The following is a 14706-nucleotide window of genomic DNA, read 5'->3' as shown; positions in this document are numbered from 1 at the left end:
AATTTCTTATTCTTATATAACCATTAGCTTTTTTTATTTTTTGAGACAGGGTTTCGCTCTCTCACCCAGGCTGGACTGCAGTGGCACAATCTTGGCTCACTGCAACCTCTGCCTCCTGGGTTCAAGCAATTCTCTGCCTCAGCCTCCAGAGTAGCTGAGATTACAGGCACCTGCCACCATGCCTGGCTAATTTTTTGTATTTTTAGTAGAGATGGGGTTTCACCATCTTGGCCAGGCTGGTCTTGAACTCCTGACCTCATGATCCACATGCCTCAGCCTCCCAAAGTGCTGGGATTACAGGCATGAGGCATTGCGCCTGGCCATCTGTTAGCTTTTTTTTTCTTTTTTTTTTAATTGAGATGGAGTTTCAATCTTTGTTGCCCAGGCTGGAGTGCAATGCCACAATCTCGGGTCACCACAACCTCCATGTCCTGGGTTCAAGCAGTTCTCCTGCTTCAGCCTCCCGAGTAGCTGGGATTACAGGTATGAGCCACCGCACCTGGCTAATTTTGTATTTTTAATAGAGACGAGGTTTTTCCATGTCGGTCAGGCTGGTCTCGAACTCCTGACCTCAGGTGATCCGCCCACCTTGGCCTCTCAAAGTGCTGGGATTACAGGCGTGGGCCACCACGCGTGGCCCTGTTAGCTCTTATATCTGATTTGCCATGTGATTTTTTTTGTAGTTTCTATTAATTATATTCTAGAATGCCTTGCAAAATTAGTGCATCGTTTGTATGCTTTTAACATCTTTATATTTATGAAAACATCTTTTTTTTATACTTGAATGAAAAATTTGGCAGGGCATGGAATTCTAGGTTCAAAACCTTTATCCTTTGCGGGTATTTTTTCTTTATCTTTAGCATTTGGTTCTACATATGAAAAGTCGTATGTCAGTTTTGTCCTTATTCTCTTAGGTAATCTCTTAATTGCTGAAATAGAATTGCTGTCATTTAAGAAACTAGTACTTTCATGTTTTCACAGAAATAGAAGTGTTGCTTTAGAAAAACACAGATGTATTTCAACAGAATAAAATATCTGTGTGTGTGTATAACACAATTTTGTGTTTCTCTTTTTGTGTATATCGTACTCATATTTAGGGACCCTGGTGAAGTAATCATGTTGCCCAATTGACCCTGGTATCATTATGTGGTGGAGTCCTTTCATCAGCTCTTGCTTTATACTGGATGCTCTTTGGTTTTTGTTGTTGTTGTTTTTTAAGTGGGGAGTCTTTAATAATTTTCCTATCAGTCATCCTTCTGTCCTTGCCAAACTCCAGCCCTTTGACTATATAAGCATAGAAATTTACATGAAGCTCTTTGTTAGGATGTGTGTCCAAGAGCTGCCTTCTCTTATCTGGTCTTAGGAATTCTAGATATTTCCAAAATTTCCCAAAAAGCCTGCTTACTTATTACAGCTTTCACTCCTTTGCTGAGCTGGTGTGTGGTTATGCTAATTTGGACTCTTTACATTTGGATTTTGAACTACAACTGTCCCTTATTTGTAAGTCTCCCTTTCTTTGGTTTCCTAGGTACTCCTCCTGGCCTCTTATGTTTAGAGACGTTCTCTCAGGCTCCATGGTCTGGGCCTAGTCTCCAGCCATTATCTCAGATATTGTTGTTCCCACAGCTTCTAATTTTTTGTTTTTGTTTTTGTTTGAGACGTAGTCTTACTCGGTCGCCCAGGCAGGAGTGCAGTGGTGCTATCTTGGCTCACTGCAAGCTCCGCCTTCCAGGTTCACGCCATTCTCCTGCCTCAGCCTCCCAAGTAGCTGGGACTACAGGCGCCTGCCAACACGCCTGGCTAATTTTTTTTTTTTTTTTTTGTATTTTTAGTAGAGATGGGATTTCACCGTGTTAGACAGAATGGTCTCGATCTCCTGACCTCGTGATCCGCCCGCCTCAGCCTCCCAAAGTGCTGGGATTACAGGTGTGAGCCACCACGCCTGGCCCCCAGAGCTTTTTTGGGCTCTTCTAGAACACTATTTTTTTATGTATTTGAATGTTCTGTTTGTGGAAACTTATATGTGTATCTGACAAAATGGAAAATTCCAGCTTTATGTTCCACAGTCACTTTAAGCACAGAAAAAACAAACTTCAATTCATTAACTCCTGCCCAACTTATCCTTTACCTTGTATTCCTGTTTTCATTTACAGACTTCCTTGTTGCCACACAATAGTGTTAGTCTGTAAAAAAAGAGCCAGGCATGGTGGCGGGTGCCTGTAGTCCCAGCTACTCAGTAGGCTGAGGCAAGAGAATGGCGTGAACCCAGGAGGCAGAGCTTGCAGTGAGCTGAGATCGCACCGCTGCACTCCAGCCTGGATGACAGAGTGAGACTCCGTGTCAAAATAAATAAATAAATAAATAAATAAATAAATAAATAAATAAATAAATACGAACTGGCTGGGCGTGGTGGCTCAGACCGGTAATCCCAGCACTTTGGGAGGCCAAGGCGGGCAGATTATCTGAGCTCAGGAGTTCGAGACCAGCCTGGCCAACATGCCGAAACCCCGTCTCTACTAAAAACACAAAAATTAGCCCAGCGCGGTGGCAGGCAACTGTAATCCCAGCTACTTGGGAAGCTGATGTAGGAGAATCGTTTGAACCTGGGAGGCGGAGGTTGCAGTGAGCCAAGATTGGGCCATTGCACTCCAGCCTGGGAGACAGAGACAGACTCCATCTCAAAAGAAAAAAGAAAAAAAAAAGAACCAAGAATTTATATCCAGCCAAGACGTTCTGCAAGTAAAAATAATGTCCTTCAGATTTCATGGAATATAAATAAAGCAATGATTAGATGAAATTTCATAGCCTTAAATAGTTCTACCAATAAAAGTGAAGGAATGAAAATAATTGGCGCTATGACTATGCCCACAAGTGAGACATACAGACACTATGGGAGCTGCCCTCCCCCTTTCTCCCAGTGGTTATTAACTAATTTTCAATTAATTACAAAGTGGTGTTATACTTCTTTCCCCCACTGCTATTGCTTTCATATAAATGTTTTTCTGATCTTTCTTTTTTCTTTTTTTTTTTCTGCTTCAACTTTATTATTTATTTATTTATTTATTTTTATTATTGTACTTTAAGTTTTAGGGTACATGTGCACAATGTGCAGGTTTGTTACATGTGTATCCATGTGCCATGTCGGTGTGCTGCACCCATTAACTCGTCATTTAGCATTAGGTGTATCTCTTAATGCTATCCCTCCCCTTTCCCCCCACCTCACAACAGTCCCCGGAGTGTGATGTTCCCCTTCCTGTGTCCATGTGTTCTCATTGTTCAATTCCCACCTCTGAGTGAGAACATGCGGTGTTTGGTTTTTTGACCTTGTGATAGTTTACTGAGAATGATGATTTCCAGTTTCATCCATGTCCCTACAAAGGACATGAATTCATGATTTTTTATGGCTGCATAGTATTCCATGGTGTATATGTGCCACATTTTCTTAATCCATCCTATCGTTGTTGGACATTTGGGTTGGTTCCAAGTCTTTGCTATTGTGGATAGTGCTGTAATAAACATACGTGTGCATGTGTCTTTATAGCAGCATGATTTCTAGTCTTTTGGGTATATACCCAGTAATGGGATGGCTGGGTCAAATGGTATTTCTAGTTCTAGATCCCTGAGGAATCGCCACGCTGACTTCCACAATGGTTGAACTAGTTTACAGTCCCACCAACAGTGTAAAAGTGTTCCTATTTCTCCACATCCTCTCCAACACCTGTTGTTTCCTGACGTTTTAATGATGGCCATTCTAAATGGTGTGAGATGGTATCTCATTGTGGTTTTGATTTGCATTTCTCTGATGGCCAGGGATGATGAACATTTTGTCATGTGTTTTTTGGCTGCATTAATGTCTTCTTTTGAGAAGCATCTGTTCATGTCCTTCCCCACTTTTTGATAGAGTTGTTTGTTTTTTTCTTGTAAATTTGTTTGAGTTCATTGTAGATTCTGGATATTAGCCCTTTGTTAGATGAGTAGGTTGTGAAAATATTCTCCCATTTTGTAGGTTGCCTGTTCACTGTGATGGTAGTTTCTTTTGCTGTGCAGAAGCTCTTTAGTTTAATTAGATCCCATTAGTCAATTTTGGCTTTTGTTGCCATTGCTTTGGGTGTTTTACACATGAAGTCCTTGCCCATGCCTATGTCCTGAATGGTAATGCCTAGGTTTTCTTCTAGGGTTTTTATGGTTTTAGGTCTAACATGTAAGTCTTTAATCCATCTTGAATTAATTTTTGTATAAGGTGTAAGGAAGGAATCCAGTTTCAGCTTTCTCCATATGGCTAGCCAGTTTTCCCAGCACCATTTATTAAATAGGGAATCCTTTCCCCATTGCTTGTTGTTGTCAGGTTTGTCAAAGATCAGATAGTTGTAGATATGTGGTGTTATTTCTGAGGGCTCTGTTTTGTTACATTGATCTACATCTCTGTTTTGGTACCAGTACCATGCCATTTTGGTTACTGTAGCCTTGTAGTATAGTTTGAAGTCAGGTAGCGTGATGCCTCCAGCTTTGTTCTTTTGGCTTAGGATTGACTTGGCGATGCGGGCTCTTTTTTGGTTCCATATGAACTTTAAAGTAGTTTTTTCCAATTCTGTGAAGAAAGTCATTGGTAGCTTGATGGGGATGGAATTGAATCTATAAATTACCTTGGGCAGTATGGCCATTTTCACGATATTGATTCTTCCAGCCCACAAGCATGGAATTTTCTTCCATTTGTTTGTATCCTGTTTTATTTCATTGAGCAGTGGTTTGTAGTTCTCCTTGAAGAGGTCCTTCATGTCCCTTGTAAGTTGGATTCCTAGGTATTTTATTCTCTTTGAAGCAATTGTGAATGGGAATTCACTCATGATTTGGCTCTCTGTTTGTCTGTGATTGGTGTATAAGAATTCTTGTGATTTTTGCACATTCATTTTGTATCCTGAGACTTTCCTGAAGTTGCTTATCAGCTTAAGGAGATTTTGGGCAGAGACAATGAGGTTTTCTAGATATACAATCATGTCATCTGCAAACAGGGACAATGTGACTTCCTCTTTTCCTAATTGAATACCCTTTATTTCCTTCTCCTGCCTAATTGCCCTGGCCAGAACTTCCAACACTATGTTAAATAGGAGTGGTGAGAGAGGGCATCCCTGTCTTGTGCCAGTTTTCAAAGGGAATGCTTCCAGTTTTTGCCTGTTCAGTATGATATTGGCTGTGGGTTTGTCATAGATGGCTCTTATTATTTTGAGATACGTCCCATCAATACCTAATTTATTGAGAATTTTTAGCATGAAGGGTTGTTGAATTTTGTCAAAGGCCTTTTCTGCATCTATTGAGATAATCATGTGGTTTTTGTCTTTGGTTCTGTTTATATGCTGGATTACATTTATTGATTTGCATATGTTGAACCAGCCTTGCATCCCAGGGATGAGGCCCACTTGTTCATGGTGTATAAGCTTTTTGATGTGCTGCTGGATTCGGTTTGCCAGTATTTTATTGAGAATTTTTGCATCAATGTTCATCAAGGATATTGGTCTAAAATTCTCTTTTTTGGTTGTGTCTCTGCCAGGCTTTGGTATCAGGATGATGCTGGCCTCATAAAATAAGTTAGGGAGGATTCCCTCTTTTTCTATTGATTGAAATCATTTCAAAAGGAATGGTACCAGTTCCTCCTTGTACCTCTGGTAGAATTCGGTTGTGAATCCATCAGGTCCTGGACTCTTTTTGGTTGGTAAGCTATTGATTATTGTCCCAATTTCAGAGCCTGTTATTGGTCGATTCAGAGATTCAACTTCTTCCTGGTTTAGTCTTGGGAGGGTGTATGTGTTGAAGAATTTATCCATTTCTTCTAGATTTTCTAGTTTATTTGTGTAGAAGTGTTTGTAGTATTCTCTGATGGTAGATTGTATTTCTGTGGGATCGGTGGTGATATCCCCTTTATCATTTTTTATTGCATCTATTTGATTCTTCCCTCTTTTCTTCTTTTTTACTCTTGCTAGCAGTCTATCAATTTTATTGATCTTTTCAAAAAACCAGCTCCTGGGTTCATTAATTTTTTGAAGGGTTTTTTGTGTCTCTATTTCCTTCAGTTCTGCTCTGATTTTAGTTATTTCTTGCCTTCTGTTAGCTTTTGAATGTGTTTGCTCTTGCTTTTCTAGTTCTTTTAGTTGTGATGTTAGGATGTCAATTTTGGATCTTTCCTGCTTTCTCTTGTGGGCATTTAGTGCTATAAATTTCCCTCTACACACTGCTTTCAATGTGTCCCAGAGATTCTGGTATGTTTTTTCTTTGTTCTCATTGGTTTCAAGGAACATCTTTATTTCCGCCTTCATTTCGTTATGTACCCAGTAGTCATTCAGGAGCACGTTGTTTAGTTTCCATGTAGTTGAGCAGTTTTGAGTGAGTTTCTTAATCCTGAGTTCTAGTTCGATTGCACTGTGGTCTGAGAGACAGTTTGTTATAATTTCTGTTCTTTTACATTTGCTGAGGAGAGCTTTACTTCCAACTATGTGGTCCATTTTGGAATAGGTGTAGTGTGGTGCTGAAAAAAATGTATATTCTGTTGATTTGTGGTGCAGAGTTCTGTAGATGTCTGTTAGGTCCGCTTGGTGCAGAGCTGAGTTCAATTCCTGGGTATCCTTGCTAACTTTCATTGATCTGTCTAATGTTGACAGTGGCTTGTTAAAGTCTCCCATTATTATTGTGTGGTAGTCTAAGTCTCTTTGTAGATCACTCAGGACTTGCTTTATTAATCTGGGTCCTCCTGTATTGGGTGCATATATATTAAGATAGTTAGCTCTTCTTGTTGAATTGATCCCTTTACTATTATGTAATGGCCGCCTTTGTCTCTGTTGATCTTTGTTGGTTTAAAGTTTGTTTTATCAGAGACTAGGATTGCAACCCCTACCTTTTTTTGTTTTCCATTTGCTTGGTAGATCTTCCTCCATCCTTTTATTTTGAGCCTATGTATGTCTCTGCACATGAGATGGGTTTCCTGAATACAGCACACTGATGGATCTTGACTTTTCTAATGTGCCTTTTGCCTACATTAAAGTTTTCTCCCCAACCACTCATTTACCCCTATAACTCCAGTGCTTAGTTGACATTTCTCTCCAGTGTCTCCTGGTGTCTCTGTATTTTCATCTACACAGTGAATGGTGAACATCCCAGAGATATATAAGACTTTTGACATAGTATGAAATAGCAGAGTATCTATTTATGTTTTCTCTTATATAAACAAAAACAAACTTGTTAAATTTATTATTTTTTTGAGATGGAGTCTCGCTCTGTCACCCAAGCTGGAGTTCAGTGGCACGATCTTGGCTCACTGCAACCTCTGCCTCCCAGGTTCAAGTCATTTTCTTGGCTCAGCCTCCTGAGTAGCTGGGACTACAGGTGCATACTACCACGCCCGGTGAATTTTTGTATTTTTTAGTAGAGATGGGGTTTTGCCATGTTGGCCAGGCTGTTCTCAAACTCCTGCATTCAGGTTATCCACCTGCTTCGGCCTCCGAAAGTGGTGGGATTACAGGCATGGGCCACTGCATCCAGCCTAATTTTTTTTTTTTTTTTTTTTTTTTTAGATAGAGTCTTGCTGTGTTTCACTGCAGTCTTGACTTCCCAGGTTCATGTGATTCTCCCACATCACCCTCTCAAGTAGCTGGTGTTACAGACATGAGCCACCACACCCACTCCCTTCATTCTTAATAAACATTAATACATGCAAATTTATGTAATATATTAATAAGCAGAGATTTATTTAAGTATGTATGCAAAATATATTTTACTGGTCCAAAAGACAGATTCAGAATCTCTTGCCCTGTCCCTTGGTTTTACACTGTAACCTTCTAACTAATTTTGGTCCTACATCCTACCATAGATATATACGTACCAAGGACATACCTACCATAGGTATATACCCACCATAGATAAAATACCTACCAAGTTATATGTGGTTTCCTAAACTTGCCATTTCTCATGCATCCGTGCCTTTGCCAATTGTGTTTTCTTTATTCCTAAAGTTAGTCAGTTTGACCACCTAATAAAATCTAACATGATAACATGAAATGCAAATAATTATCCCATTTGTGACTGTCATGTATTGTGTACATGTTTCTAAGATGGCACCTGCTTCACATACTGTATTTTAGCATTTTCACCTTTTTCTCCCTGGCAAAATATAAGCTCCTTGATAACAGGAATAGAGTCATGCGTCACTTAGTGATGGGGATATGTTCTGAGAAATGTATCATTAGGTGACTTCATCATGCAAACATCATAGAGTGTCCTTACACAAGCCTAGATGGTACAGCTGACTGCACACCTAGGCTATGTGGTGTAGCCCATTGCTCCTGGCCACAAACCTGTACAGTATGTTACTGTACTGAACACTGTAGGAAATTTGTAACACAATGGTAAGAATTTGTGTATCTAAACATAGAAAATGGACAATAAAAATACTATATTTTCTTATAGGATTGTCATCATATATGGAATCTGTCATTAACTGAAATGTCATTATGTGGCCCATGACACTCATTTTTTTCTTCATCTTTGTATCTTCAGCAGAGTTCCAGGCATGGAGTGGGAGCTCAGTAAATACGTACTGAACAAATATTCCTTCTATGAATAAGGCAGGGTATAGCATGGCACATATGCTAACTCTCCAGAGTGAACTTTGCAGTTAGTACACTAACAGCTAGCTCACATGTCTTTTCAATGATATACTATCTATTCTGGTTACTTCAGATTGAACTGAAATATGTTATTCCAGGGACCCGTGACATTAAAGGATGTTATTGTGGAATTTGCCAAGGAGGAATGAAAGTTACTGACCCCTCCTCAGCTATAAGGATGTGATGCTGGAAAACTATAGTCACCTGGTCTCAGTGGGTGAGGAAAACTTCCCCAGGTGTAAATCCCAGTAGTTTGCATCTCCCTTCTTAGTTGCTGGAATATAAGAGGACCCTATAAGGTTGAATGATTGACATTAGCTATGATTCAGAGTTTGAAGTTAATAAATCAATTTTTGGTTCTAGAAAAAATATTTGTGTCCCTCTCTCCCCACTGAAAGAATCTAATTTTGCTAAGCCTAACTGGAACCTTCATCATTCTCCTGAAACTCCACTTCCTCATCTTTCACAGTCCCCAAATTCCAAGCAACTTGTATCATTTCCTTGATATTTTCATTCATAGGTTACCATGTGAATAAGCCAAATGCAGTCTTCAAGTTGAAGCAAGAAAAAGAGTCTTGGATATTAGAAGTAGAATTTCCACATCGGGTCTTCCCTGGTGAGTTAGAAGAAATTATATCCCATGTTACTGGTGAGTGGTTGGTGCCTCTTGCCTTCTGAAATATTTTTCGGCAATCTCTCACTTTTTTTTTTTGAAACAGAGTTTCACTCTTATTGTCCAGGCTGGAGTCCAATGTTGCCATCTCAGCTTACTGCAACCTTCACCTCACAGGTTCAAGTGATTCTCCTGCCTCAGCCTCCTGAGCAGCTGGGATTACAGGCATACGCCACCATGCCTGGCTAATTTGATACTTTTAGTAGAGATGGTGTTTCTCCATGTTGATCAGGCTGGTCTTGAACTCCCGACCTCAGGTGATCTGCCCGCCTCAGCCTCCCAAAGTGCTGAGATTACAGGTGTGAGTCACCGTGCCCGGCCTCAGCAGTCTCTTTATAAATGCCTTATAGTTTTGGCAGCAATTAAGGACACTTGATTTGCACATGTAAAAAAACCTAATTCACACCTCCAATTTTTGTTCTCTCTACTTAAATCTCTCCTTTGCTAGACATGTTTTAAATAGATTTACTTCTCTTTCCTATATACAAACTCTAACTCCTTCTTACTCTTGTAAGATTTTTTTTGTCTTTTTCTCTAGAATCGCCAGTTACTCCCTGCCATTAGAGTATGCAACTGTAAAGTGTTTGTAAATCTGACTTATAAAGTTTTTAAATGGCATCTCCCTCCTTTTATTAACAACTAAATACCTCAGTTATTTTGGCACCAATTTTAACTTCCCATTTTTTCTTTGAACTCTGAGCTCGATTAGAAATCGTTATGCCGCTCATCAATTCTTTCATTTCAGAGTTGCTACTTCCTGCTATACATGTTTACCCTTCCCACAAAGCACTGCTTATCTTCCCTAAAATCTATTGCACCTTATTTGGATAACATTAAGATAATCTCATCCTGCCTCCTTAAATGTTTGTCATGTATTTTCTAACTTGTGCACAGATGTGTTGTCAGTATCAGGAACAATGCCTAGTACATATTAGTTGCTCACTAGATATTTGTTGAAAGAATGAATATTAATTAACAAGATACTGGCTGGGTGTGATGGCTTATGTCTGTAATCCCAGCACTTTGTGAGGCCAAAGTGGGTGGATCACAGTGAGACTCACGTTCATGAAAAAAAGAAATAAAAAATATATAAAATAATTAACAACAGACAATCTCTACTTTCTGCTCTGTGCTCTTTTTAGTAACTTCTATAAGAGCTCATCCATTCTTAAGGCATTGGTTTTTATGATAAGGACTCCTAAAATTGACCTCTCCAGCATCTTTGCCCTATTTATATTCTGATCCCATATTTTTACCTTCTTGTAAGATAGTTCTGCTTATTCTACTTTCTTCCTTGTTAGGGTCAAAACAAAAATTGTTGATTTAAATTCCCACAGTAGTTGTGTAATGCAGCAGATGTACACTGGCAGAAGTCTGCATGGTATACTTAATACTGACTCAGTGTTAAGTCATTTAGTATTAAGGCATTTAGACAAAATAAAAATCTTAGGGTAAGGAGGTATTAGTAATATTTATTTAAATGAATTTTCTGTCAAGAACTAGTCTGGCCCTCTCTTGCCTATACAACTTATTTCTCCTTGTGGCCCCCAAACACCTATTAATCTCCATTTTACTATGCTCTTAAATGTTTTCCAAACATAAGATTTTTTTTTTTTTTGAGATGGAGTCTCACTCTATTGCCCACGCTGGGGTGCAATGGCATGACCTTGGCTCACTGCAACCTCCGCCTCCCTGGTTCAAGTGATTTTCCTGCCTCAGCCTCTTGAGTAGCTGGGATTACAGGTGCCCACCACCAGGCCCGGCTAATTTTTGTATTTTTAGTAGAGGCGGAGTTTCACCATGTTGATTAGGCTGGTCTTGAACTCCTGACCTCATGTGATCCACCTGCCTCGGCCTCCCAAAGTGCTGGGATTACAGGCATGAGCCACAATTCCCAGCCCATACATATGATCTTATTTCATGTGTATCCGAGTTAATGTTGCATAAGTCTCTATCAAGTGACTTTTCTTATGTATTTCCCACCATTGCTATGAAATTCCAACCCCAAGCCTCTGCTGATAATCTTTCACTTGCTTTCATGCATTTAAAGATGCATAAATATGAAGGTCACTAAAGATTATGGAATGATGTTCAATACTTGAAACTGTAAAGATCCTGTAGTAAACTGGAAGCAGAGATGGAGAAAGCAAGATATGAAAACGAAATTCAAGATTAGTGTTGAGTCATGAGTAACAAGTGCTTTAGAAGTGCAGGATTTGATGGTCAGGATATGTTCAGGATTGAAAATCTCTGGTGGTACAACTAGGAATTCATCCTTGTATAAATGGCTTACCCCAATGCTTTTAAAAAAATCCTTCCTTTTGGATATATGTGGTCCTTCATCTTTCTGTCCTGAAAATAAAGCCAACTAGATGGAGAGTGAAAGCCCAAACTACAGGACTCTTCCTCTAAGCATGAGGAAACTGATGTTCTGAGAAAGTCACTTTAGTATTGACACCTAGACTGCTGTGGATGGATGAAGAGGAAATAAAGTAGAAGTTTGGCTGCTAACTACTAGGAATCCTAGCACAGTAGTCTAGGTTTGAGGGAATAAAGACCTATACTTCAGCTCCTTCTTCCAGTTTAATCTTTTCCATGTAATTCCAGGGAACACTGTCGTCCAGTAGTTTTTCTTAACCTGCTTACTGTTCATTGTCCTTAAGGGGCTCACAGCATTCTCTATACTTCCCACACTCCCATTCAGCAACACTTTGGATGTCCTGTGTTCTCCGCTCCCGGTTCTTTTTTTTTTTTTTTTGTCTTTAACTTTTGCCTCCAAGCTCTTAAGGTCATATTTGTAAAAATGTCAGAGTACATGGGTCTACAACTAGGTTCCTTCTTCTGTGTGTGACAACAGTTTTCAGTGTTTGTTTTACTTTTTTTTTTCCCAAAACAATGGGCTAGAGGAAATTTGCATTTGCAGTTCTTTCATTATGAGAAATGGGCCTGAAGCCTAAGAATCAACGCTATGACAATATTAATGTGTAATATTTATAAAGTATTACATTTTTGATTCCCTTGTAGAAGAATTCATGATCTAGAAGCAAGATACCAGGAAAGCCAAGCTGGAAATTCAAGGCAAGTTCAAGAATTAATGTTTAAGATAAAAGATTTGTAAGCAAGAGTCTTGAAGGAGTTACTAGAAATGGGAGGGCACTAGTTAATACTAAACGTGAGAAAACTAACACTGCAGAGCAATTCCCAAGGAATATAATCCAAATGGAAATGCCCTTTTTCATAGAGACCTTGTGCAGGATCTGGAGATTGAAACTTTGAAGTAGTCTTTTTACTCTTCTGAATTAAATAATAAAGGGAGTCTTTATTACACAAAATAGAAAGCAGGCAATTGAGAGACCGTGTGAATAGAATGCAAATGCAGATTCACCTTACCAAATGTTAAACTACAGTGCAGGTCAGAGAATGCTCACAGTGGAGAAACCCTACGGATCCAATAAATATGAGAACATCTCTAGAAATCAGTCCTCAGAGGTACTTGGAAAATACACCTAGTGTAGGGGAAAAAGCCTTAAAAGTCTCTACACATTAATGAATGTGGAACTTTCTGTCTAGGAATGGAGAACTCACAAAACATCAGAAAACTCATACCATGGAGAAAGCCTATGAATGTAAGGAATGTGGGAAGTTCTTCTGCCAGAAGTCTGCCCTTGTAGCAGGAAAAGCCACAGACAAAATTCTTCAGACACCAAGTTAAAGAAGGAAGGGGTTTAATCGGCCTGGGGCATCAGCAAGATTCCTGTCTCAAGAGCCGAGCTCCCCGAGTGAGCAATTTCTGTCCCTTTCAAGGGCTCACAACTCTAAGGGGGTGCACTTGAGAGGGTCGTGAGCGATTGAGCAAGCAGGGAGTACGTGATTGGGGGCTGCATGCACCGGTATTTAGATTGGAGCAGAACAGAATAGGGATTTTCACAGTGCTTTTCTATACAATGTCTGTAATCTATAGATAACATAACTGATTAGGTCGGGGTCGATCTTTAACTACCAGGCCCAGGGTGTGGCACCAGGCTGTCTGCTTGTGGATATCATTTCTGCCTTTTAGTTTTTACTTTTTCTTTCTTCAGAGGCAGAAATTGGGCATAAGACAATATGAGGGGTGGTCTCCTCCCTTACCCTCATAGTACATCAGCATAGTCACTCAAAGGGCAAATCCTATGACTGTGATAAATGTGGGAAATCTTTCTCTAAAAATGAAGACCTCACAAGACATCAGAAAGTTCACACTAGAGATAAAACCTATGGGTGTAAAGGATGTAAGAAAATATTTTACCACCTATCATCTCTCAGTAGACATCTGAGAACCCATGCAGGAGAGAAACCCTATGAATGTAATCAGTGTGAGAAATCCTTCTACCAGAAACCACATCTCATAGAACATCAGAAAACACACACAGGGGAGAAACCTTATGAATGTACTGAATGTGGGAATTTCTTCTATGTGAAGGCATACCTCATGGTACATCAGAAAACACACATAGGGGAGAAACCCTATGAGTGTAAGGAATGTGGGAAAGCCTTTTCCCAGAAGTCACACCTAACAGTAGAGCAGAGAACACACACAGGGGAGAAACCCTATAAATGTAAGGAATGTGGGAAATTCTTCTCTAGGAATTCACACCTCAAAACCCATCAGAGAACTCACAGAGGAGAGAAATGCTATGAATGTAAGGAATGTAGGAAATGCTTCTACCTGAAGTCAGCCCTCACAGTACATCAGTGAATTCACACAGGGGAGAAACCCTTTGAATGTAATAAATGTGGGAATACATTTTACTATAAATCAGACCTCACTTAACATCAGAGAAAACACACAGGGGATAAGCCCTATGAATGCATAGAATGTGGCAAATCTTTCTCCGTGAATTTGGTCCTCAGATTACATCAAAAGACTCACACAGGAGAGAAGCCCTATGCATGCAAGGAATGTGGGAAGTCCTTTTCTCAGAAATCACATTTTATTATACATCAGAGAAAACACACAAGGAAGAAGCCCTATGAGTGTTAGGAGTGTGAGAAGACCTTTATCCAGAAGTCACAACTCACTGCACATCAGAAGACACACACAAAGAAGAGGAAGGCTGAGAAGTAAGATGAGTTGGGAAATTCTCTTGACTGAATTCATCCTTCAAAACAATCAGATAATTCACACAAGAGGTACAGCTTATGAATGGCCTCAGTATAGGAAAATTTTCAGCTACAATCTTTGCTCTCTCTGTGTATCAGCAAATACATAGAAATTCTATACATTTATTTGGGAGAAAATTTTATAATATTGTAGACTTTTCTAAATATTAGATAATATAGATGGCAGAAGTCATGCAAATTGTAAAACAGGAGGGGAACCTTTCAGAAGTCATACTTTTGTTT

General features: G+C 39.5%; 1 pseudogene across 1 annotated transcript; it reads left to right on the top strand.

The window, feature by feature from the left end:
* The first annotated feature begins 8819 nt into the window (after nucleotides 1-8819).
* LOC100596851 lies at nucleotides 8820-14491 on the top strand (annotated as a pseudogene). Its single transcript, XR_004026674.1, has 6 exons — nucleotides 8820-8868; nucleotides 9172-9300; nucleotides 11932-11947; nucleotides 12349-12402; nucleotides 12895-12986; nucleotides 13452-14491. The product of XR_004026674.1 is annotated as a zinc finger protein 25-like (transcript).
* The last annotated feature ends 215 nt before the right edge of the window (nucleotides 14492-14706 follow it).

The sequence above is a fragment of the Nomascus leucogenys genome, chromosome 18, assembly GCF_006542625.1.
Source record: "Nomascus leucogenys isolate Asia chromosome 18, Asia_NLE_v1, whole genome shotgun sequence".
NCBI classification, from domain to species: Eukaryota; Metazoa; Chordata; class Mammalia; order Primates; family Hylobatidae; genus Nomascus; species Nomascus leucogenys.
Note: the sequence above shows the minus strand (reverse complement) of the source record. Positions and strands in the feature narration are given on the sequence as shown.